Raw genomic sequence first — 27,075 nt, forward strand, 5'->3', positions numbered from 1 at the left:
CCCTGTGGATACAGAGCTTAACTTCACATGCAAATCTATTAGCACAAAGGATGCTGCATGAGTATACTGAAGAAAGATACTGAAGGCTCCTGAAGGGGAGTACTGGCTAGGAAAAGGGAGTAAAGCAGAGAGAAAAATCTATCTGTTTTGGAAGGAGAGCAGAGAAGGGGATGGTGGGGGTCGCAGGGAGGGAGAAGAGGGACCTAAGAAGGTTAGGCTCTGCTTCATGTGCTGGGACTGAACTCACCTGCTGAATGTTTTGAAGTTCACTACTTAGCATAACACCAGCCCAAAGTGATCATTATTGTATATTTGTGACTCATAGATTCATAGATTATAGGACTGGAAGGGACCTCGAGAGGTCATCGAGTCCAGTCCCCTGCCCGCATGGCAGGACCAAATACTGTCTAGACCATCCCTGATAGACATTTATCTAACCTACTCTTAAATATCTCCAGAGACGGAGATTCCACAGCCTCCCTAGGCAATTTGTTCCAGTGACATCATCCTTCATTTTGTAGTACTGAATGTAATGTCACAAACAGAGGATTTTGACCACTTGCATGGAGTTAGTGGCATGACCAAGGGATCACTAACAAATTCTACTCTCTAATCTGCATCCACGGCTTCCAAGAATGGGCTGCAAACATCTGAGAGTAGAAAGACTCTGGAGAAAGTAACAGAATACTTTGCTAATGCACATATAATTAAACAGATCAGCAGAACTTTTGTTTCTGATACAGAATACTTTCACTTAGTGCTCTATATTATTCATACTGTCACATAGCGCTTTGTATTTTGTTGATTCAGAGGATTCCATTTTTAAAATCAGCAAGTGCAAGAGACCTGTGACTAATGTGATTTCTTGGCTTGGAAAATATTGTAGGAAAAAAGTAGCAAGCGACACAAGATTTACATTTTGACCACAAGCGTTTTGATGACAGTGGCCAAATGCCATCAAACTCCAGGCTGTGTTTTCACGGTCAGATTACTCTGCACCTCCACCCGTCTTATTAGATCACTCTGGAACAAAAGAGCTGTATTCAATGCACACTAAAAACGGAAAGTAAGCAATGTTCTCCTGATTAATCCTTCGTCAGAAGTGATAAGGTAAGGAAAAGATATTGTTAGGCAAAATGCTAGTAACTTATTGGACAAGGGCAGATGTAGAAAAATATGATAGTGACCTAATGAGAGGGAGCAAAATTGCAAGGGATATGTTATCCTCTATATGCTCAAAACAGAAAAGGTAGTTAGGGATGATGATTTGGCAATTTAGGTTCACTGACCCATGAAGAAGACCTCACCTCATTTGGAGAGAGTCGCTTTGGTTTAAATGTATTTCCTGAAGGCTGGTACTTAGTAGAAATTCTGAATCAATTAGAGCCTTTTCCTTTCCTTCTCCCCAACACTAGCCCTTGCTTCTAAATATGCCCCGCTTAATCATGGCATTGGACTACAAGCTGACTTCCTGCATATCCCCTCTATCAAGATCTCCAGCTGCTTACGACCAAGGCCTCTTGCGTCTCTAAATGCAGTGACTTGGGAATCCTTTAAAAATCTTTCAGTTTTGGGGAGAGCATTTATGTGGGGCCTAGTGGGTCACTGTTCTATCAGCTGGGTGCAGGTTTTGCCCGGATAATCTTACTGATCCAGCAATCCCTGGGGCTTGTTGATTAATTAGGAAGGTGTATGCTGACATATCTAAACCTTTACAAAGGTTCTAGTTCATTAAGACTGGGAGATGGATTGAGATTCTGTCCAGTAGAATCTCTAAACATTGACCATCTTCATTTTCCTTTACACAGCCTTCCTGCCAAAAGCCTCATTGTCAATACAACAGCCATGTAATTTAACTCTGAGACCACTGTAATCATGAGGGATGACTTTTTCCACAATGTGGCAGAAGAATTTTAGTAAAGCTTGTGTTATAAATAATAAAGATCTATATCTATATGCCTCGCTTGGCTAGGCTGCTATTAATAAGGACCCCAGCCAAAATATTGCAAACCATTTTCTGTTCTTGCTGCAATGAATTTAGTGTGTGTTTTAGAAATCATCTAAGTTTTGTGCCTTCCCCTGGTTAATTCTGCTGGGTACAGAGGTTAAGTATTAGCTAGAGTTGTTGCTGAATGTTGAGACCTTGTATAAGCCAAAGCAGAATAAGGTCCACTCTGCACAATTTTAATAATGTATAAGAACCTATATAGAGTACAACAGAATGAAATGTATTGCAAAGCTTTTATTGCTCCTCCTGTTTCTGAATGGAGACAGTCTTGAGTGGTGCAGAGGCTTCCCAGCACAGTTTAGTGTGGAACGCGAGCTATGTTCTTGAGCAAGGAAAAAAATCTCAACATCCCAAGACCTGTGTACAATAATTATCGTATATATTTAAAAATAAACCGTACAGCAGATAAAATTGTAACTCATTCATTCAACAAAGGCTTAGTGAACTGAAACATAATATCTCCCCAGTGCAAATACAGTGTATGATCCACAATAACTGATATTTATTACACAAAATATCACAATAACCGATATTTATTACACAAAAGCGCTGAAGTTTTGTTTTCTCAGATTGCAGTTAAAACTGCATCAGCTTGTGATGGGATGCATACATGCCACACTGGCAGCAAAAAGGTTAATGGGAGCCTGAAGGCTCAGTTAGCCCACCTGAGGGAATATTAGGTACAATTCCTTAGCAGACCTAGCTAGACCTTCTTCGTATAGGTAGCAACTCAGCGCAGTGGTGGAAAATATAGTGCCAATCTATAAAAAGAGAAATAAGGACAACCTAGAGAATTACAGACCAGTCAGCTTAACTTCGGTACCCAGAAAGATTATGGAACAAATAATTAAGCAATCAGTTTTCAAACACCTAGAAGATAATAAGGTGATAAAGTAACAGTCAGGATGGATTTGTCAAGAACAAATCATGTCAAACCAACTTAATAGCTTTTTTGACAGGGTAACAAGCCTTGTGGATAGGGAGGAAGCAGTAGATGTGATGTATCTTGACTTTAGTAAGGCTTTTGATACTGTCTTGCATGACTGTCTCATAAACAAACTAGAGCAGGGGTCGGCAACCTCTGGCATGCAGCTCGCCAGGGTAAGCACCCTGGTGGGCCGGGCCAGTTTGTTTACCTGCCACATCGGCAGGTTCGGCCGATTGCGGCTCCCACTGGCTGCGATTCGCCGTCCCAGGCCAATGGGGGTGGTGGGAAGCCGCGGCCAGCACATCCCTTGACCCGCGCTGCTTCCCGCAGCCCCCATTGGCCTGGGATGGCAAACCGCAGCCAGTGGGAGCCGCAATCGGCCAAACCTGTGGACGCGGCAGGAACCTCTCCCAACAAGGGAGCTCTGGCAAAGGGCCAAAGTTGGGAGAGGCACTGAAAAGCTTCTGGAGTGGACTGAGTTCCTGTGGTGGGCACTGATAAAGGGAAAAGGCCACAGGCAGGCAGTCCTGTGGGGTGGTGCTCCAGAAGAGGTGTGGGGAGCTGGGGAAAACCCAGAGGGACTGCAAGCTGAGGCCCGGGATGGGCAGAGTGGCTGAAGTGGTGTCTGGTTCCGTTTCAGGTTTGAGTTTTGCTGGGAAGGAGTCTGGGAGCCCCTTACTCTGAAAGAAGAGTGGGCTTGAAGAGGAGCCCTAGAGGGGCAAAACGTCATATTGACAACTAGTGTTGTGGGATACTGACGTGGGACATTGATACCCTGTAAAGGAACTATGGCGTGACTTGGCTGGAGGACAAGTCACCACACCAGACCACAGGAGCCCTGAGGCTGAGAGGAGGCAGAAGTATTGCAATGTTGGGTCTCAAGACGAGGGACGCTCTGGGACGGTGAGTCTGTCGTGCAGCTATTAGACCCCCTGTTTATATGTTAATACTCATGAATAACTAAATTTATTATGTTATAATTTGAAAAGGAAATATTAAAGACTTCTGATTGCACATACATAAATATCTTTTGAGGAAGGGGGCTACAATGTTTGGAGAATATGGATCCACAGTGTATTTTGTTGAGTACATAACCACTCTGTAATCTTTTCCCTTTTAAACATTCAACTCAAATTTCCATCTCTTCTCTACTTCCTGGAGATTGTCAAGCAGTTCCCCAGATCATGCCTATTTAACCCTTCAGACCTTCCTGGTCCCCCACTTACATTTACCACCTTATCCAGTACCATTTCTATTGTGACCACTGTGCATTGTGAAATAATGCTATGAATTTCACATCAGTGAAATGTTACCAGTTTTGCAACTCTTGTGCTTTTATTGTGAGTCTTGTCATTTTTTCTTTCTTAAAGCCCCAGCTCCTGGAGTCATGTTGTTCTGTGAGAATCTCTTTTGCCTTCTCCCCCCCCCTCACCCCCCAAAAAGTTTTTTCATCCTCATGGTAGTGGAGAAAAGCTTGCAAATGAGAAGCCTAAAGGCTCAAGAGCCAGGAGGCAAAAAGTAATTTTCTAAAAAATGTTTTGTGACTTCGCTTTCAAGTCAGTTTCATTCTTTTTTGTTGCCTGACTAATTTTTGAATGGTTGGATACGGCGATACTATGTTACATTGTACTGCAGTACAAGTGGCCGTATATTGGTTGCTAGGGAATGGGGTGGGCTTCAGAGCCCAAGCTCCAGCCCAAGCAAGTACACCGCTATTTTTAGTGCTGTAGGGCAAGACCCATGAGCCTAAATCTGTAGACCTGGTCTCTGAGACTCTCTTCTGCAGATTCTGCTTGCGGTGTAGATGTACCCAAAGAGGCCTGTGCCCACTCTGGGAAACAGGACTGAGGTCTCCCGCCTTTTCCACAGCTGGAACACCAGCCACTGCTGCTGTGCCACTTCCACAGCTTGAGACCTCAAACAACCCCAGCATTTGTAATGTTCTTATTCAGATCTAGACCCAAATCCAAGCTTTGTGGCTTGATTCTGTTCAGAAGGTGGGTTTGCTCTCTGACTCTGATTGCTAGCTGTATTTCTTATGATTAGGAGGTAATTGTTACTACCTTTGATTAATATGAGAATATGTGGTTAGTGTTTATGCCCTAGCCCGGTCTTTTAGTTATAAATTTCGTATGTAACTGAAGCATTTGTCTTCATTTAGAAAAATCAAAACTGAGACCATATAGGGAAAGTGGAACAACTCACAACCTCTCTGAGTTAGGTCAGCACAAGGGAAATGAGACAGCATGTTACGACAGGAAACTTACTCAGTTCCTCCTCCTAGAGATTTTAGTCATCTTTAGTAGTGTTACTGGAAGATGGACCTAATCTGAAGATACTAGCAAACTCTAGTGGCAATTCTGGCCACAAATGTACAGAGCTACTGTATTCGTTAAACAGAATACTTTGTTCCATGCAACATTGTAATGGTTTAGTCGTCTTCCCAAAGGGAAACTACATAAGATTTACTCCCCTTCTACTCATTTCCATATTGGACGAGTCTTTATTTCGTGATGTTTAGAAGCATATTAACCCTATGCTGGCTGCCCGTATAGGCAGTGGCATTTGTTGACCTTTCATAAGGAAGATAAAATACCAGAAGAACTAGTGAACGTATATCTATTCATTGCAGGTTTGGGCCCCTAGATACCACAATAATATAAAACTGAGAACACATCAGTTGCTCATAGTTTTAATTTTGACAGTACTGTCATATAAAAACTGTTTTTCCTAAAACCAGATAGAAATAAAGCGAATCTCAAATCTTCTTAGTAATAAAAATGGAGTACTTCAGGCTAACCCCAAAATGTTATTTAAGTAAATTGGCATTTTCAGATAAAATTTCATTTACTTTGAGTGGATTTTAAAACAAATCTTAAATCTGGGAGATGACCATGACCAAGATGCTAATGTACCATAGGGGATGTCCTCCTCTGAATGCAGGCTGAGTTCTAAGGGGGAGTGGGAGTGTTCCACAAATAGAATGGCATGATTAATTCTGAATCTCTGTCCCGGAGGAGATTAATCTTTGTATGAAGGCTGTCCATTCATACAGGGCCCGCTCCTGGCAATTAATGGCAAACTCCCCATTGTCTTCACTGAGAGCATGATCAGGCCAACAACCTATCTGAACAGAAATCACAGGCCCACACGTAGATTAGAGGGTGTCCTTTGTGCTCCTAGAACATTTTCAAAGCACGTGCTGAAAGTGGGTAGCATGGTGCAAGGCAGAAGAGAGCGATGGCAGCTGAAAGGTGAAATCGGGCGCCTCCTCCAAATACCATGTGGAACAGGAATGCTCTTCCCCAGCCTTACTGGAGCAGAGACAAAGAGCCAATGGTTGCTGTGCAGACACCATGTCTTTATAGTCTGGTGAGCTTCCTGTGACATCAGGAGCTTCTATTCTAAACTCTGCATGTGCAAAGGGGATGGAGATTTGTTCAGTGGGAGGGGCTGATCTCAGGAGGGAGGTGTGGGGAGGATGCAAGGAGCTTGTCTGGGCTCACTGTGTTGAGGGAAGGCCAAGAGTTATTTTGTGGGGGAGAGACTGGAGGGTGATGGGTCAAAGAATAGATTGTTTTGATTTTTAGCAATTATGGGTTTAAAGGTTTAGGTTTTGGATCTGGTGTGGAACCAAAACCGTATAGGAGGGTTTAGATAGCAACTCCTACCTGAAATTCAAATGGGATCAGATTCTTCTTTTGGCCCATCTCTAACTGGAGTGAAGCTTTGCAACTGTCCTTCCCACTTGAGACCCTGGTGCTAGTGCAGCATGACACTCTTGGTCTCTACTGGCCTGGGAAAGAGCTGACTTTATATGGCGTCTGAAGTGCATCTCAGGTGACCATGCTTTTCCCTCCCTCTCAAATAGCAGGCTTTTCACTGCAAGCTCAGTGTTTCCATACCTCCAAATGTAATATTTAGTAATACTTTTACCTGATAGTCCTAACCTTTGAGAGCATTTGCTTACTTGGCCACACAAATATATCTGTGCTGAGAAAAAGACTGCTCAAATGTTTGGGCTGGCAATATTGCTTTGCTAGAAAGGTTAATTGCCAGATGACGGAATGACTGTAGTTTTACACTATCACAGACAGACAGGTAGAAAAAATAGAAAGCCAGAAAAAAACTATACCTCAGGGAAATTATATCCTTGATCTGTATGTTCCTTTGTTCCTTAGTGCAGCTACTGTTTTCAAGAGTTATGAAACTCAGATGTGAATTGAAGTGACTCAACAGCCTGATTGCTGAAAGTTGACTTTTTTCTCCAAATTATTTTTCATATAAATTATAGTAAGTCCCATATATACCAGGGCATACTAAGTTCAGGCAGTGCCTGAAATAGGCATGAAATAGCAGCTACTGCTTTCAGCAGAAACAGCCAAGGACAAAACATGGTGTATGTGTGTGTATATATTTATATATAAAATATCTTTCTAGCTCACTGACTTCCATGAGTTTCATGGAATTTGGACTTACACAGGGCCTGGTTCTGTAAAGTGTTGAATATTTCCTATGGATGTTAATGGGAATTAAGGATGCTCAACGCTTCAGAGGGTCAGGCCCCAAGTACCATCTCTGCCTGCCATATTGATATTTCATGCAGTACAATGAGCTCCCGGAGGTAGTAATATATTCTTGAGAAGTATGTTGTAGTGAGAGCCGTGCAAAATGTGTGCAACAAAACCACACATCCCTCAAAATTTGCCGGGATTTATGTTTTGTTACAAACTTGAAATTCAGAGCAAGTTCACTAAAAGGTATATTTAAAGCTCACATTCTTTTTGAGTAAACATAAGGTCACTGAATGGGCCAATTTATGTTTTTGCAATGAAGTTGTAGCCTTTAATGGAAAACTTGGCAGTTTTGATGGAGTTTGTTTGGGGGTTTGAACAAACCCCAAACTCAAAGCAGAACTTGGGTTATGGGTGGTTGTGAACTTGAGAGAGGCTGAAACCAAAGAAAATGTTAATGGAACTCCTGATAAGGGAATTATGTTGAGTTTTACGCAGCCCGAAACATGGAAAGGAATGATGCCATGGTTACCAATTTCCCAGCAGTATTTCTGAGAATGGATCCAGAGCTATGGAGCTGCCCACAGGACGTGACATGGTGGCTTCAGATCACCATGTTTGCTTGTGACTGGCAGTATGTTGGCTCCCGGTGTTTTTGGTGTTGCAGTAGTCATGACACTAAATCAATTCCCCAGACCTGATCGCTCCAAAATGTTGTAGGTGTTTGAAATCTAAATCCAGAGTTGAGTTTAGCAAACAGCTGCTATCTTTGTAGTGGGCTATACCCATATCCCTGGATCTGAGTGTAGCCAAGGTCTGTTGGGAATCCAGATATAAATTCAAATTCTTGGGAGGATTTTCAAAGGCACAAGTAGGAGATAAGCATCCAGCTCCCAATGAAAGTCAATGTGGCTTGAGTGTCTGTCTGCCTTTTGTGCCTTGCAAATTCCCTCCCCCACCCCAACCCTCCATGTCTCCAGTTTGCACAAATAATCACTCTGACACACAACAGTGCAAGAAGGAAACTAATCCTTCCAACCTGTGTGTTGAGCAGTTGGGGCTCATCTCATTTTAAACATACTGGAATGAAGAATGGCAAGTACTTTGTATACCTTTAAAATGTTTTTCTCTGTCACAAAATATTCCCATTTCACACATCTCATGAAATAAGCGGGAAAGACTTTTTCCCCACTTGCCATTAGAGTTTGGACCTGTCTAAATTAAAGTCTAAAGTGATCTGGAATGTGGATACTCATACATCAGAAACCACAATGAAGTATAAATGGATTAAAAAAATTATAGATTAAACCTTTTAAAAAACCTAACCGTCCTTTTCCCTAGATAGAAAGCACTAATTGCTTTAAAGCCAGACAAGAAATAGGATTATTTTTTCTATTTTTCACTGGAAAATGGAAGAATTTTTCTTTGAAATATTATTTTATATTTTTACAGCCTAGCTCAGCAAAAGCGATCATCCTATGAACTTCTAAGGCAGAAATTATACAAGTCCCTTTACCTATATCCTGTTTTCAATTACTCTATTCTACTTCAACAAAAGCAGGATATGAGGCAAACATATTCTTTTGGCAAATATCTTCAAACTGTTAACTGTTTAAGTGAATCTCTTTCTGCTTAAACATCTTCAGTACTGAGCCCGGCACCTGATCCTATAACAAATACCACAATTTGAATACTCTTAATGACTGAAAACTGTTCAGGTTTCCTCACAAAACCATTCCATAATTTTTCTTGCATTTCACATTCTTTCCTTTTCTTTATTACAGCATGGCACGCCGCACAGTAAGATTGTCCACCCCACAATCCCACCACGACAGAATATAATTCCAACAGAAACAAAGATGCATTGACTCCTCTCTTATTCATAAACATTTGTGTCTTTGAAAGTTGTATGGAAAACCTGTTAGTTGAGGGACCTGCTACATGAAACATTATAGTTATAACAACATAAAAGCCCTGTTGGCAGATTTCTTGTTTCAAGGCTCTCTCCGTGAAGTAACTTACCAAAAAATAGGTAAGTTTGGACAGCTGAGAGCCAGAGATGTCTACTTCCAGACCAACAGACAGTTGTAAGTACTGTTAAATGGAACTTGGAAGATCAAGGGTAAAATTTTCAAAAGCATCTGAGTCCCGTTTTCAAGAGTGGCCCAGGCACTCAGGCCCCAAAATCTCATTAAAAGTCAATGGGGACTTAGACCCCTAAGTGCCTGAGTCACTTTTGAAAATGGGACTGATGCTTTAAATCACTTACATGCTTTTGAAAATGTTACCCCTAGTCTTTACACAAATGTAGCTCCAGCTATGTGAGATCTGCATAGTGGCTGCCTTTGAATATGAGAACTCTAACCCTTTGGTACTTAGTCCAGTAGCACTAAAATTCCTTTAATAATTTTAAGTAAGAAAAAAACACCAAGGGCCTCTGCAACCTTGATCCGATGTATTTCTGTATAAAGGAAGCGAGATATAACATAGCGTACATTTTTTTTAATGGCAAAATAGTAAGCCTGTTACTGTCTGCACTGCAGCTGAAAGGTCCCCAGGTACATTTTATAGTATTGATCCTGTTGTTATGTCTCATTGTAAAAGGCCAGTGACCGCATACCCTGGTATCTCAGTTTGCATTGTGAACCAAAGGTACAAAAAAGATCCATTTCTTAATGTCTAAGTACTCCTTACAGTATGGGAGCATTTTGCTGTAGCCTCAGAGAGCCTGATTTTCTTCTCACACCAGTGTAAATTATGATGTCAATAGAATTATGCACAAGTGACAGCAGTATCAGATCAGAGGATGCTGTGAAGATGTCTAATGCACAGAATATTAAGTAAATAACCCATCTGAAAACTTTAAACAAAAATCAAAGCAATTAAATAGGGAATAAAGCCCTTGAAATTAACCGGCAAAGAGCAACACCACCCCATTGTCCCTTACCTGATTCACATGAGTCAATGAAGCTTCAGTTTTATCCCAAGTTAGGCAAACTAAATCAACAGTATCCAGAAATCTACACAGCACTACCCAGAGCGAAGAACAATAACAAAAAATCAGTTTTCATTTCATTAAGCAATACTGGGAGTGTTCAGCTTTCCAGTCTCCAAGGTTCCCCAGCTGGGAGTCAGCCTTTTCCCATCCTGCATCCCTGCATCCTGTTATTGTTCCAAGCCTTACTAATGCCAGTGAGAGAAAGGAGTGGAGGAAACCAGATAAACTTAGACTTATTATTACTGTGCTTACCTTTTCAGAGGGAGCTGAATAAAGGGAAATGGACTCTAACAGAAATACAAAGCCGGTGCTGGAGCTTAAGACGTCGAGTATTAACCAGTTAAAAAAAAATTAGGTTATTATTTGAATGTTTGATCACTATGGTCAGTACAGTTTATTTTCAAATGTTTTGTGTTCAGGCGGAACAGGATTTTTCAGCATTTTGGTGAGTCCTAGCCACCAAAGGATGTCAGTAGAATTGGCGGGAGGATGTTAACTGCGGTTCAGTGGAAAACAGTTATCTGCTGAAGATGCAGCTTAAGCGATAGGTTCTGGTACTCAGAGCACACAACAATCCTAGATATTGTTTACTTTTGTAAATAACTCTAAACATCAGAAACAACAAAGACTGAAGCTCACATCCGTCATATGGGAGTTCCCATAAAGTTCCACTACTTCCCAAAATCGATGAGTCAACCTTTGCTAGTGGCATGAAAAAATATGTAGTAGATTGAAGTATATTGAAATTGTGAGAAAGAAACATGGGCCAAATTCTGGTCTTGGTAACAGTGGTGTAGATTTTAAGTAACTGTATTCAGGGCCGGCTCTAGGCACCAGCAAAACAAGCAGGTGCTTGGGGCAGCACATTTGCAGGGGGCGGCATTCTGGCCATCCTCTTTTTTTTTTTTTTTTTTTTTTAAACTCACTTCCTCCCCTCTCGCAACGCTGCAGAAGTGGAAAACCCGTGGGACCCTGAGAGGTGTAGTTCCTTGCCTAGCTCCCTGCCTATAGAGCCAGCCCTGGAGCAGGGAAAGAACTACATTTCCCAGCAATCACTTGGCAGCTATCAACAGGAAAGGGAGGGGGATGGAGTGAGGTAGTTGAGCCATGCTGTAGCTTGCTGTGGATGGAGAGGTGGCTGCTAGAACAGGGTGGCACTGTGAGTGGGGGGACAAGTGTGCCCAGCCCAAGGAGTAGAAGGCTTTGCCCCAGATATCCCCTTCAGAAGACTTCCCCAGACTGGATTAGGGATACTGGTGTGACCTCACCTTGCAGCCCCCAAAGAAGGAATTGGGTGGACAAAAGGGACAGTGCACCTCTCTATCTGAAGCCTAGCAAGGGAAGTACGTGGATCCCACTAGACTTTAAAATGAAAAGTAAGGGAGGGGAGGCTCTACTAGAGGACCTGGGCAGCTTTAGATACAGTACCAGGCACGTAGGAGGATTTCCACTTCTGAGCCATGGAAGCAGAAATTGACTTTTCCTTTCCAGATATAGCTAATATTCAGAAAGGGAATCTAGCACCTGCCTTCCAGATTTGAACACCCTCAAAATTCAGGAGTGCTCAAGCTCAATTTGGGCAGCTGTTACTTCATTTCCCCCAAATCAAATATACTGATCCACTGTAACTTGCTGTAGAAAAAGTAGGATAAAATTGAGCAAGCAATGCTTCCCAGTGATTTTTAGGACTGGAATTGCTATTTTCAACAGCCATTGCTTTTAGTTTTATTTGTTTAAAAGGAAGACAGTGATTGCATTGGCAAATTCCCTATAGAAACAAAGAGTGGAACAAAAGAATAATAAAGGCACCTCAACTTTTCCTCATTTATGTGGGACAGTCTTATAATATGCATCCAGATATCCTCCAATCACACAAGCTGAAAATTGTTCCACTTTACTGCAGTTCTGTAACCATATGGGAACCAATCCTGTCTGTGTTCTGTGCACATCCAAAATTCCTGCTGAATGACCCGCCCTGGGAGCGAGTTACCAGTGACCCAGGGCTGGGACAGCAGGAGGGTGCAGGTTGGGGGGGGAGAGCCCAGGGCTGGGGTGAGGGGCAGCCAAAATGTTTTTTGCTTGGGGCGGCAAAAAACCTAGAGCCGGCCCTGACTGGATTCACACCAGTACAACTGAGAGCAGAATTTGGTTACAAGTCTCCAATTTGGGGCCTGATTCTCCTCTGCACTTTGTATATTCATTTCCACCTGTACAAGAAGGATGCAAAAATGCTGCCATTCTGATTTAGCTGCAAGGCAGTAAGGAGTCAGGCCAGAAAAAAACTCTAAAGGGAAAACTGTTGAATTAAATTGTTGCCCAAGTTGCATTAGAATTTTTAAATCAGAGGAATATTTATGGGAGAGGGAAGGGAAAAGTTAAACATTCCAAATGAGTGATTTGAATTATGCTAGTCGACCTGATTTGTTCCTCTGTTGCAGCCCAATGGGAGTTTCCCAGATTCAGGCTCCAGTGACTTTAATGGGCATTGCACCCATGAAATTTAAGGTAGTTCAATGTGATGAGTAGATGGGCCCTCCTAGAGCTCATGTAGAATATTGGTGCTCGGTTCTGGGACAGCAACATATACTTAAATTTCTCCTCCGACCCTATCCACAAAGAAAAAAACGTAGACCCACTATTCCTTATACCCTACAAGCCAGAGAGAAATTACTTTATTAAATAATTCAGGAGAAACTCTGAGAAGCATGAGATTAAAAAAGAGACCAATTTTTGAGGTCTTACAGGTATGTTATAATAAATGTAGCCAAATGTGCAACATATTTTATAGAAGACTTTAAATAATAACATCCTGCAGTGAAATACGCTCTCACCCCTATTCTTCATCACAATTTAGCAAAGGTAATGGGATTGATTTTTCCAGTTTTCTAGAAGACTGGGCTTTGGTTACATTATTTCACATTTTTATGACATGCAGCGGCAAAGACGAATAGCTCTTTTAAAAATTTGATACATTAATTATTCAGGAAGGTTAAGCAGCTAATGAGGGGACATTTTTCAAAGTCATCTTTAAGGAGACTGATTACAATTAGGTTTCCTCATAAGAAAATAAGCAGTTTCTATTTCATTGCTGAGAGAAGAGGAGAAGGGGGTGGGGGGAGGATGTTAACTGCGGTTCACTGGAAAACAGTTATCTGCTGAGGATGCAGCTTAAGCGATAGGTTCTGGTACTCAGAGCACATAACAAGATATTGTTTACTTTTGTAAATAACTCTAAATTTGTTTGACTGACAGAATCATCTTTGTTGCCATCAGTCTAACGAAGGATGGGGGATAAGATTTAGGATGATTTAGCTGGCTGGGATGATTTAGCTGGGAATTGGTCCTGCTTTGAGCAGGGGGTTGGACTAGATGACCTCTTGAGGTCCCTTCCAACCCTGATATTCTATGATTCTATGATAAGATAGTCCTTCATGCCCCTTGCTTTCAAAAATGCTCATGTCTTCTTTACAGGTCATTTCTAGTCCAGGTCTCGCCAAATCCACACAATCATCATCTACTTCTATCCCTTTAAGGATCAGTCATATAAGGCCTGATCCACAGACTCTAGAAGTCAATGGGAATCTTTCCATGGCCTTTAGTGCAGTGGTTTTCAAACTTTTTGTATTGGTAACCCCTTTCGCACAGCAAGCCTCTGAGTGTGATTTCCCCCCCCGTAAATTAAAAATGGGGAGGGATTTAATTTAATGGGGCTCTGAGATGTCAGCCCCATGGAGCTGACAGCTTGTGACCCCCATGTAACCACTTGAGACCTCCTGAGGGGTCACAACCCCCAGTTTGAGAACCCCTGCTTTAGTGGGCATTGGAGGAGTCCCATAGTGACAATTTGGCTAGGTCTTGGAGAACTTGTTTCCTTTGCCTTTTCTTCCTGTGTGTGTCTTGGGACAACAGACCAATCTTTTCCTTTGGATCCTATAGAACTTAATGGAGAATTGTCTGCTTCAGAGTCCTGAAGCATAGTGTATAGGGGAAAACAAAACCAAGAAATACTATTTTTCTATTGGTTTTTAAAGTATTAGAACCTTATTAAATTTCCATAGACCTCTTTCTCACTCTATAAATTTCACTTCTGCTGAATCCCATTGGATTTAAGAGATTATTATGAGGTAATGTTAGCTTGCATATTTTAGGATAAACAACCCATCTTGGATACTTATCCAAATAGAAACAAATCTCCTAACCTTTCAGGCATACTCTTCACCAATTTGAACCCAGGCTTTCTTACTGTTGTGCTTTCTGGACAACATAGTTCAGATTTGCAATAGAGGCACCTAAATAAAAGTGGTCTGGTTTTCAAAGGTGCTGAACACTTTCAGCTCATGCTGACAGTAATGTAAACTCAGAATCAGATCGCTGTTCCCAGACCTGCTGGCATGATGGTTTTTCCCTTAAACTGTTTTTTTCCAGCTCTTCTATAGGCCTGCAGGGTAAATCTACTAGTCTATGGGAAAGTGCCCTGCTGACTGGCTGCTTACAAATTAATGTAATTGTATGCAAATCTAAAAGGTACTGTGTTTTGTCCGAAGATGTTGGTAGAATCATAGAACCATAGGACTAGAAGGGACCACAAGGGTCATCTAGTCTAATTCCCTTTCAAGATCAGGATTTGTTGTGTCTAAACCATCCAAGGCAGATGGCTATCCAGTCTCATTTTGAAAACCTCCAGTGAAGGAGCTTCCATAACTTTGCTAAGCAGTCTGTTCCATTTTCCTACTGTTCTTACAGTTAAGAAGTTTTTCCTGAGATTTAATCTAAATCTGCTATGCTGTAGTTTGAACCCATTGCCTCTTGTCCTGCCCTCTGTGGCAAGAGCGAACAATTTTTCTCCATCTTTTTTATGACAGCCTTTCAAGTATTTGAAGACCACTATCATGTTCCTCCCCGCTCTTTTCCAAACTAAACATACCCAGTTCTTTCAGCTTTTGCTCATATGGCTTGCATTCCATCTCTTTGATCATCTTTGTCGCTCACCTCTGGATTCTTTCCAGTTTCTCTACATCCTTTCCATGCAGCTGGACACATTTCTCCAGCTGACGCCTAACCAGCACTGAGCAGAGCTGTCCTATCATCTCTTGTGATTTGCATTATATGCCTCTATTAATACAAACCAAAATTGCATTTGGTAGGTATGTTTTTATTTAGGTGCCTAACTTTAGGCACACAAGTTTAAAAATTTAGACCTCTGTGTTTAAATAGAAAAGCTTCTAGAAGTGGATGGGAATGTGCAGACAATGCATGGAATCCTCAGCGAGTTAATGAGCTCCATGCAGAGTGGAGGAGAATTAATGTTCCTTAGGAAATGGAAGGATTCAGGGGATGCAGACTTTGTGCCAGCAAAAGATGCTGAACTATTCACACAGGACCCATGGTAGTTGCCTGTCTGCATCTGTAAATGTCTTCTACCTCAAGGAGCATTCAGCCTTTTCCACTGATGACATATCTCTTCAGCATTTATTCCACAACACATTTTTCAGTTAACTGTAGCCAGCTATTTCACCCTGACAGCTTTGCTCCCTTCCTAGTCTTTGCCCCTTAGATGTTCAGCAGCTGCTCTGCATGCTGTTTTTGTGTAGCACAGTCAGTTTAGTGCCATCTGGTTCAGAGCAGCACCTCTTTCTATCACAAGCTAAGGTTTCAGAATCATCCTTATGTTAGAGATGTTGAAGTATACGCAGATGAGCTGAACTATTTACTCTTGTAAAGTTCAGTTTTTAAACAGTCTTTTTTACTGGACTGGATAAAATGCTAGCTGTATTGTTGAGAGCTGTCTGTCTCCTCCAGCACTGTTTAAACTTGACATTTACATACATCCTAATAAGTATATATGGGTTTTCTTTTATTAATGAGAATAACACAGTGTAGTGGCCTGTAATTGACCTTCCATTTAATATGGTAAATACAGTCAATCTGCTTCTGCATTCACGTCCATAGATGTAAATCAGGTGTAACTTCATCAAAATCAATGGAGTTACACCAGTGTAAAACCAATATGAAATCAGAATCAGTGTGTCTTTTTTTTTTTTTTAATTTGCAAGATTATATTTTATGTTTAAAGTACCGGGCAGGTTGTTTAGTTTATTGTTAATCACGTTTATCGTGATCGTGCCTAAAGGCCGACTCGTAGTGGGGCCTCACTAGACACTGTACAAACACAGGCTCTGTTTATGGTTGGAGCTGGGGGTGGGATTCCTAGCTGGTGCAGATATGTTCTCACCTCATTCTCATCAAGCTAGCACGCTAAAAATAGTAGTGTAGTCATGGTAGCATGGACAGCAGCAAGCAGTGGAACAGCCTAATGATTCCAAATACAAACCTGCCCGGACCTTGTGGGTACGTACTTGGGGTGGCTATTCCCTGCTGACACTTGGTGCTGCCTGTGCTACCGTGACCACACTGCTATTTTTAGCATGCTAGCTCAATAAGAGCTAGTGCCAGTATGTCTACTTGAGCTGGGAATCCCACCCCTAGTACCAACGTAGACATAGCGTAGTACCGAGTCCCTGCCCTGAAGAGCTGGTAACTTGAAACTCTAAGACCTCATTTTTTTAGCCAGCACAGTGGTGTGAAATTCACTGTACAGTACAATATATTATGCCAGGTTCTAACTCCTGATAGTACTGTTGCCTCAGGCTTTGCTATTCCAGTCTCCATCAACACTGATAGCCACATTACTTCACGGGCTTCTATACAGAGAGCCCCATTCTCTCTGTTACACTCGTGTACATTCAGAGTAACTCCATAACTGAGCACAATTTTGCCCATAATGTTCATACTTTTAAAGTGGCTCTTCTTATTGTTACCCTTGACAAATGGGGCGTTTAATCTCAGTAAATGACTTTTTGTGCTTTAGTGGAGGGACTGTCTCTTATCCAGTGGCCTGACATGGCAGTTAAAAACTGACGGGGAAGCTTGTACTGTTGGTCCCTGGGGTAGAAAGCCCTCCCCTTTGGAGACTTCTCCCGTTGGTGGTCACCAAAGCACTGGGGGATGGTGGTATTCAGGACACGTTATAAACAAAGAACTAAGACATTTTACGCTTTCTTAATAGTTAAATAAATGGTTTTGGTGATATCTTGCTTTGTTTTTAATTTTCATTTTAGTTCTTGATTTGGGTTGCTTTCTATCTCATCTGACTTGTCTCTTACATTTTGCTGGTAACATTCCTGAGAACTGTAGTTTTAGGGCCAAATTCGCTGCTAGGAGAAATTCTGCTGATGCCAATGGAATCAAGTCTGCTGTTTGCTAAGAGGGAGTCTGGTTCTTCATGTTGATGCCCCCACGTATTATGAGTGTCTTATTTAATTTATGCAATTTATTTTTTTTGTAATGAAACCATTTACCATGACAGCTATTGGAATTATAGAAACCAATATTATAGCAATTGCGGATTCATTAATCATAAACACTTGCTGTAATAATTTGACTCCTGTTGGACTGGGGCTTTACATTTGAGCAGTATACCCATAATTTGTTCCCACTGTATGCCTTGTAACATAACACGAAGACCAGGGCCAGTACACTGTCCTCATAAAACTTACCCACAAGGTACAGTGCGAGTGAAGCTGTGCCAGGAGTTGACATTTAATCACAGCTGTGATATTTGTGTCAGTATTTTTAAGACTAGCTAAGAATTATGGAGAGACAGCTTTGCACCAGTTATAAAAATAATCCCTGAACTGCTAATTTGAAGATCTTGCATAATCATTGTAAAATTCCTCACATTTTAAATGGGGAACAATTGTATGTGACAGCTGTCTGAGTCCTTTCCGACAGCAACATAATTTATGGTTAAAAATAACAATTAACGTGCAATGTGGCAGGTTTAATCTTGGTAAAAAGTTTTGTTGTTTCTGGGATTTTTAATCAGGGCTCTGCAGTGCTATCAGTCATTTCCATTTACTAGCTGTTTCCTTCTGTGGCCGATTGAAGTTTATATCCTGGAGCAGGTCTGACTTCAGCTTCCTATAGTTAGATTTGTTAAACAGAGGAATGTAACGCTGGATGTATTTGTAATGTAAAGTTTGTAGAAAATGTGAAGAAATGTCAGCTGAGCAGGCTAATGGAAGCCGACATCTGTATGTGTAAAATAATTGTCTCAGTAATGTCTTCGGTTTGGGATACTACAGCTGAGACATCTGCATTTGATTAACTAGATCCCAAATTAAGGGCCAAATCCTATACTCATTAATCAGGCAAGCTTGCCACTGATTTATTGATATCTGAGAGTTCTGGCTGCATACAGACTAAGGACTGCAGAATTTGACACTAAAAAATTCACTGTGGCAGATTCCTACCTGGCAAACTGTCCTATTTCCTTGTTTATAAGTGACAGGAACAAATAGTTTTTTTGTTAGAAAAGTGGATTCATATTCCATTCTTACTCCTAGTAGCAGTGTCAGAATGAGCTATAAAAGGAAACTCTACTTTACTGCTAAGTGACCATAAGAATCTAGCAAGCATGCAAGATGAACATGTTTGATTTGGTTATTAAAATGACAAACAATGATTGTAACTGGAAGCTAAGCCGGGCCCTTTGATCCCTAATATGCAATATTCATTTGTGAGAGGCAGCTGTACTTTAATGAAGTAGGACTGGTCAGAAATTTTCTATCAAAATTTTTTTTAATGGTAAATTGTTTTTTTGCAGAAAGTGACTGTTTTTCTTGGCATTTTTTGGCTTTCTGGTGGAAAAATGAGTTATTTGAAAAATCTCTCCCCTCCTCTCCCCCCATGACAAATCAAAAAATTGCATGGAAAACTTGAACAAAAATGAAAAATGTTTAGCTTTTGTTTTGTGGACTCTCTCGTACCATTTCTCTGATTTGAGGAGAAAATATGCAGTCAGGAGAGCTGCACTCTTTTCTCAGCAACTGATACTGATTTGGTGTGTGACATAACTTCTCTGCCTCAGTTTTCCCATCTGTGAAATGAGGAGGATAATGCTCAGCCACTTTTTAAAGTCCTTTAAGATCTTTGGTTTAGAAATCACTATGCAAATACAAAGTATTATGAATATTATTCATAAAAAACACTCTCATATCAGTGGATAATTGTGACAGACTGTACCCCTATGTTCACCACTTTTATAAGACTATAATAAATGTACAAAGTATGCCTTGTGAGATATCATTTGAAAAAAAACATAATTTGCTGATTATTGTTGTCTTGGTAAAATATGTGTGTGGCAACATTGAACATAAAGTTATAAGATTCTACTGTCTGATGTTACTAAGGCATATTCCAAATCCGGGAAAGCAGCCCAAACCAGTTCCTGAGAGACAAAATGCAAACTGATGCCTCAGCCAGGTGTTAACAAAATCAAATGGACTGTCACCTGGTTAAGCGGCCATTCTTTGGCAGGAAGAAGGGTGTGAATGAGAAATTTACATCTTGGCAATGGGAACAGTTGTTCCCATGTAAACAAACTGGCTGTCACCCGAACCCCATCTGGAGATGATTCTCAAAGAGGAGGAAAAGATATAAAAATGAGGAACAGAGGCTCAGAATCACCTCTCTCCCCTCATCTCTATTCATGGCATCAACAATGTTTGAAAGACGGAAAAAAAAAAGCAGCATACAACTGTGGGAGGGGTCCTGGCTGAAGGATCCCAGCCAGACTGCAGTAAGCATATGGTGAGAAACCTTTTTGCTTTGCATTCACTTAGCTTGATAAATCAGGTATTAATTTACGTTTTACCTTTTATTTCTTTGTAACCAAATCTGACTTTTATGCCTCATTGCTTGTAATCACTTAAAGTCTTTCTTTCTCTCGTTAATATACTTGTTTTATTGTTTTATCTAAACCAGTGTGTGTTTGGATGAAGTATTTGGGATAACAAGATTTGGGCATATTTTCTATTAATGAAATGACGGACTTTTTATGAGCTTGTATTGTCCAGAAGGAAAGAGCTGGGCAGTGCAAGATACACATTTCTGGGGACAAGTCTGGGACTGGGAATTTGCTGGTGTCACTCTGCAATATAATTTGAGAGTGGCTGGCCAGGAGCACTCCTATAACTTAGGAATTCACATGCTAGAGGCTGTGTGTGAGCAGGCCAGAGTAGTTGTTCTCACAGCAAAGCAGTGTAAAAGGCACTCCAGGTTAGAGAATTGAGGGGACATAGCAAGTCGAGATTGTACCCTGGGGAATGTCACAATGATGGAGAAGAAAAGGGAAGCAGTACTTGTTAAGATATGTAGTTCTCCACATTAATGGGCCAAACTATGCCCTCTGCGATGTACATTCAGCTCTAAAGGTGGGGTTTAGCTGGACATTTGTAGTAATCTGGTTCCCTGTAGTCCAGTGGCTGCACCCAGCAATTCAAACTCCACTCAAAGCTGAATATACTTCAGGGTACTCCAAAATAAAAAGAAACTTAAGCAAAGGTTTAAAAGAACTCTCAGAAGGTGCTTACTTTGTTTTCCTTTTATTTAAGAGGTTGCAGGGTAAACCAAAATCTGACATTTCTGCATCTCATTGTTTTCTGAGAGAGGCCAAGAGGGATAAATGTCAGATTTTCTGTTTTTGTCCACAACCCATTAAACACAAAATAAATAAAAAAAAACAATCGAAGGACATGGGTTCTATTTCCAGATCTGGCCCTGACCTGCTGGGTGATCCTGAGTTAGAGCTGGTTGGAGACTTTCTAATAGAACAAGGTTTAGTCAGAAAAGGCCAGTTTGTTGAATGCTGCCTGCTGGACAGGGTTTTGTCTGAAACCTACCTGGTTTCCTGCCAGCTTGCCTGGGCTTTCAGAGTCCATCAGGCAGACTGCCCAGGGCTGGGGACCCCTGGCTTCCCAGCTCCCTGTTGAAGAGCTGGGAGCTCCAGCTCTAACTCATGCTTGGCTCCTGGCTCCTCAACTTGAGGCTGGGACTCTCAGGGCTTTCAGGTATCCTACCACTTAGCAGGGAACCTAGGAACTCCAAGGCTCAACCAGGGCTTCTGGCTACCTGTGAGTCCACTGGGAGTGGAAATTCCAGCTTTCGACTAGCTCTACATTGGACAAGTCATTTTGCCCCAAGCTTTGTCTGTCTTGTCTATTTAGATTGTAAGCTCTCAAAAGCAGGGACTGCCTCTCACCAGGGGTTTGTGCAGTGCTTGCTGTGTCTTGCTAATTCTTGCACCAAAATATGCACCTGCAAATTTTGCAGAAAACATGGGCCAGCGTTTTAAAAATACAAATGACTCACAGAAGGGAGGAGGGACTTCTGAAAATGGAGGGTAGGACTTTGTACTACACATGGACCTGAGCAGCAAAATTGAGGTGAGCCATATTTTGAAAGCTTCCCCTCCTCCCCCGCCCAAATTTCCAAGCTTTATGTTGTCCTATTAGCGCGATAAGGACCAGATGGATTCAGATCTTAAAGCACAACCACCACCACCCTCTTCCCAAAGCTCAGGATTTCAGAGCTGGTTTTCTTGTGCCCATATCTAACACAGTCAGGGCTGGCTCCAGGCACCAGCTTAATAAGCAGGTGCTTGGGGTGGCCAAGGGAGAGGGGCGGCACCTGCGACAATTTGGGGGTGGCAGGTCCCTCACTCCCTCTAGGAGCGAAGGACTTCCCCCCCCCCCCCCCCCAATTGCCGCCGCCGGTTGCGATTGCGATCGTGGCTTTTTTTTGTTTTTTGTTTTGCTTGGGGCGGCAGAAATGCTGGAGCCGGCCCTGAACACAGTACACAGAAAAGAGAGGCAGATACATGTGCCCTGTATAAAAGCTCTTCATGAATAAGTCCACCTGGTTGTTTGCATCACTGTGTTTGGGTAGCAAAAGGGCGTGGAGAGAGTTATTCTGAAAGATTTTGCTTATGAAAGTTTTGGGGGCAATGCACTAATGGTTTAAAGATTGCCTCAATGACTTTTTCTCATTTATATGCGTTCTCTTTATTATACCTCAAGACCTATGCTGCTTTATTTTTGGTACTGCTGCGAACATAGTGCAAATGCAGATGATTTAAGTGTATGACTGACATTCCCCATGTACTGTTCCTGTTCTGTATTCTGCTTTGTGCCTCCTTTGAGCCAGTGAGCGTATGCATCAGAACTCTTAACGGTTTGGAAATCTCAGTCAGTGTAGAGATATTTTTCCCAATAGACACTGATCCATATGATTGGAGGTAGTTAGGGGTTATTTTAGTTGCACATCTGAGGCCAGTTTTAGCTCTGGTATTAGCAGGCATAACTCCACTGATGTCACTGAAGCTGCACCCATTTTCACCTAGGCTGAATTTGGCCTTTGGCCTCTAATATAGAATGAATGGGGAATTTGCTATAAATAGGGTTTAACTTTGCCCCTGGGACTGATGGAAATAGCATAATTGATGTAATGTTTGATGGAAGACTATATCTATTTGCAAAAATAATTCTTGACTAGTGTCCAACAGCATAGGCGGAGCTCAAATCTTCTGGAAACCTTAGGAGTGACCTTGCGTTTATTTTTCCTTTTAAACTAATTGATGCCTTGAGGGAGGGGCGGGGTGTGTGAGAGAGAGATACTGGTGTATATATATTGAAGGACACCGCCTATAAGATTTAATTCCAGGGTGTTATTGTTCTTTGTCACTGTGGGGAAACATCAAAAGCTGGCAAAATGAGTCAAGTCCTAGAGCATACGAGTCAGTTGGCTGAACTCAGTTTCTTCATTTTTGCCCCCATAGACTCCAGTGCCAACCCTTCTGCCATCTCTAGAGCTATCTGAATTTTTTCTCCTTATTGTATAATTTGCTTCTTCCTCCTTCCACCTCTACTGGTTTCATCCAGCTGTTGTTTCCTCATATCTCAGATTGTTAAACTTCAAGGCAGGGACTGTGGTTTCTATTGCTTGTCTGTACCGTGCCTAGAATAATGGTGCTTGAGTGGTGCCCTTAGATGCTATCCCAATACAAACAAATACCTTATAATTGTGAATAATATTCATTGCAAATGGAGCCCCTTTTCTCCTGGGGATCACTTGCAAACTGATCCTGACCTCTGTAAATGCATTTGCTTCTTGTAGGTATTCACTAAATTCCACTTCTAGTGTGGAAGAGAGATTTTTAGCATGCAGTTTGGCTGTGAAGTGCTCACTTTGACTCTTTGTGCTATGATGTTTGACTGTTCTCAATCACATGGTATTATTTCTGCTCCCTAACTGTATTATTGCAACTCTTTTAACCTAGAGAATAATGAAGGATGAATAATGCATAGTGGATAACAAACAAGACTCTTCTGGTTTCAATTTTTAGAAAATAATCATTCATGCTGAATTGTGTCCCTGCGTGGCTTTCTTTTGCTGATACGCTCTGTATGTCTAAAATGTTATCCATTGCCTCCACCCCCCCACTCTTCCCCAGTCTACTTTAACCTGGCTTTTCAAAAACAGAAGCCTAACATTATACTCTTAAATTCGTACTTAGCTAATACCACCTAAATAAGCGGGCAGCTTAAAAGTACTGGATAACCAGCCATGGTACTTCTGGGTGCTTAGAACTTCTGAAAATCTATCCATTTAGTAAAGTGCCCAAGCATGGATTTAGGAGTAGAACTGAATGAATAATGATTTTTTTTTGATTCAGTGGCTGAAATGAAAACATTACTTTTGGGTTGTATGAAACATTCATTCAACACAAACTGACTTTATGTTTTTCATTTCATTTTCAGGTGTCTAACCTTTTTTAGTTATTCAAATAAATTGAACTAAATTTTGAAACAAATTGTCTTTCAGAAATGAAAAGTCAAAATATTCATTTAAAAAATGTCAAAACGAACCATTTCAACTCTTCAAAAAAAAAAAAAAAAGTTCATTTTTTCCAGCAGAAACTACTTGCCAATTTTGACCTGAAATTGCAAATAGTCAAATAGTTTCTACATTTTTTGGTGAATTAACTATTCATCTGAAAAACTTTACTAGAAGTTTTAGGAGTTTAATTTTAGGATCCTATTTTTAAAAAAAATATTGGCTGTTTATCGGTACAAATTTATCTTTTATACTTTCATGAAATCCAGCTAAATGACATGAACTATATCCTCCTATCCTACCCATTGAATACTGCACTCAAAAATTCAAACACACTGTTCTTGCATGTTTGAATCCATTATGATTTTTTCTTACTAAATATTTTCTGGCAGCAGAAATGTCTCAGCAACAGCGTGGTGGGTGCCTTCCCTTTGCTTGTCCCTAAATAAAATAGTAAAAATCTTTTACAAGCATATGAGTTGGGATAGAAATTATGTAAAAACAAGCCATTTTTCTCTGTCTCCCCTTCGTTTTTGTGGATGTTAACATTTTTTTTTTTGAGGCTGATTTGATGCAATCTGAAAATTTTGTTTTTTAGGCCATGCTTTTCTCAGGGAGGCAACAACTTTCAATCTTACATATTTGGGCTACGGTTAAGACCTTCTGCCTGAGTCTACTCTGCCATTAACTCCTATTTCTTTTGAGGGATTATTGATGTTATGAATCTAACTGTTCATTCACACTAAGTATTTGTCAGTGCTGGACATGTGGAGTTATGCACATTGTGCCAATTATTGTTATGAGAGGTTTTGCACATAATCAAATATATGTGCACTTCAAATGTACCTGATGATAATATATTACTATTTTACATCTATATATAGCTCTCTGCCTTCCTATGAGATCTGAAAGTGCTTTACAAACCGTATAAAAGTACTGTATGTTGAGTTGACATAAAATGCTGCACTGAGACAGCCATATGCAATGAACAAGAAGCTTATTGGTCCTACAAAACCCTGGAACTATGCTAAACATTCTTAAGTGCCGCCTACTGGCACCTTATCTAGCAATTATTTACATATCTACCCATCGCTCTTGTAACACAATCTTTACCAACCACTGAAATGCAGCCACTTATTGGGTGCAATAAGCTGTGTATAACAACTCACAGCTACACCACAACAGTTTAGGACAGAAAATGGATCAAATTCTCTTCTCAAATTAAAATTACAAAATAAATGTAGGCAGGTATGCTGTCCTTACATCATCTGGGATTTCCCTAAACTGAAAGAATCCCATGCCAGTTTTGAACTGATTTTGTGCCAGTGGACCATAGCAAAGCAGTTGCAATCTCTATGGGGGACCAGGATCTGGCACATGGAGACCACATTTGATTGAGATAAATGACAAGATTTTAAGATGCTCGCCCAGTGCTTATTGGAGCTATCGTAGAGCTCTCAGTTTCCAAAGCTGGGCTGAAAACCTTATAGGAAGTGACTTCTGACATTCCCAGTATTTCCTGCTTCCAGTCCGGATGGTAAAACAGCAAGAACAGCCTTTCTTGAAGAAGTTTGTTGTTCCTATTCCTGGCGCTGACTGGGGCCTACAGGGCAGGAGTAGCACAACAATAGAAAGGGTTTCCTTTAAACCTTCAGAGAGCTTTGATTTGGGCTTGGATCAAATGTGGGGCATATGGATGGCTCCACCTATTCCTAATTGTTTCTGTGCAGCATTTTCAGGTACTATAATTAGGGCCACTGTATAGGAAATCGGTGTAAAGTGCTACGGGAAAGTTTGCATTAAAATATAAGCTTTTACATTCTGAACGATTCTTTAAAATCTGGTTCCTAAGAAAGCAAAAATGCCTCTGTGCAGACGCCTGTAATATTGAATCAATGAACTGGAATATTCTCTTTAAGTCTGAGCTGCTGCTGCTGGTGCCTGGCGGATTGCTCTGATGGTGGCCTCCATCTGCAGTGTGTGTGGGTGTGGGTGTTTTATGATTAATAAGGAAAGAAAAGATTAGCTTTCCAGTGTGTTTACACTTTGACTTATCAAAGAGATAACCTAACCAAATATAATACCTTCCTACTCAGTGAGATTGATTGATCTGCACCTGTCAAGACCGAATTGTGAGTTACCATGCAGTGCCGTGCCACGGGTGTTCTGGGCCCTCCTTCCCCCCCTGCAAAAAACTACACAATCACTACTAAATACTCTTACTAAGGGAGCTTCCTAGCCTTCTCTGAAGTAGACTGGGATCAACTAATTAACAAGACTATCTGCATTGCTTCCAAGTTCTCTGGGGAAATAACAGTCAGATTGCTTAACCTTTCCTGTCCCATGGACGTTTGTAGATAGGTCTTGATTAATTTTAGCTTGCTGAAACGCCTTTCATTAGCAACCATGGTTATAGAAAGACAGCAAAAAACGCATAGTGCTATTTCTGAATTAGGGAAACTCTTCTCTATATACCTTTTGTGAACATAGCTAGCGAGCTCAACGGGCACCTTGATTTCTAAGTCATCCTTAAAAATTCACCTGCAAAAACTGAGTTTAAATCCTCAAGATGGCTGCTTGCTAAATTTCGAGTATGCCTTGTTAGGACTTCACTGCAGAGACTTTTCAGTTTCTTACCTGTCAAAAAAGCAAACGTTTCTCCGATTCCATTGTACTCACACATCCTATTGTCCAATTGTGTTAATATTATGCTTAAAACAGGGCTGAAAACCTCACATTCAGAAACATTTTTAGGATCTGATGTAATTTTGCTTGGCATTGCTTTCCTCCTTTGAGATCATTTCTTCTTAAACTGCTTGGGTGGATATTCTAATGTTTCGGCTTGTGAACCAACAGCTTCCGTACATGCAACAAACCCAGAAGACCATAATTC

General features: G+C 41.1%; 1 protein-coding gene across 3 annotated transcripts in view; it reads right to left on the reverse strand.

The window, feature by feature from the left end:
* CDH5 (cadherin 5) overlaps nucleotides 1–27,075 on the reverse strand; it is a 75,276-nt gene that overhangs the window by 39,608 nt on the left and 8,593 nt on the right. The window contains exon 1 of one of the 3 annotated variants that reach the window (XM_065567247.1): nucleotides 10,398–10,562. The exons of 1 other annotated variant lie outside the window; for it this stretch is intronic. The gene's annotated coding sequence lies outside the window, so the exon portion shown is untranslated. Of the gene's footprint in view, nucleotides 1–10,397; nucleotides 10,563–27,075 lie in introns of those variants that run through there. One more of the 3 variants, XM_024111700.3, reaches the window with a different exon arrangement.

Source organism: Chrysemys picta, chromosome 14 (genome assembly GCF_011386835.1).
Source record: "Chrysemys picta bellii isolate R12L10 chromosome 14, ASM1138683v2, whole genome shotgun sequence".
Classification (NCBI taxonomy): Eukaryota; Metazoa; Chordata; order Testudines; family Emydidae; genus Chrysemys; species Chrysemys picta.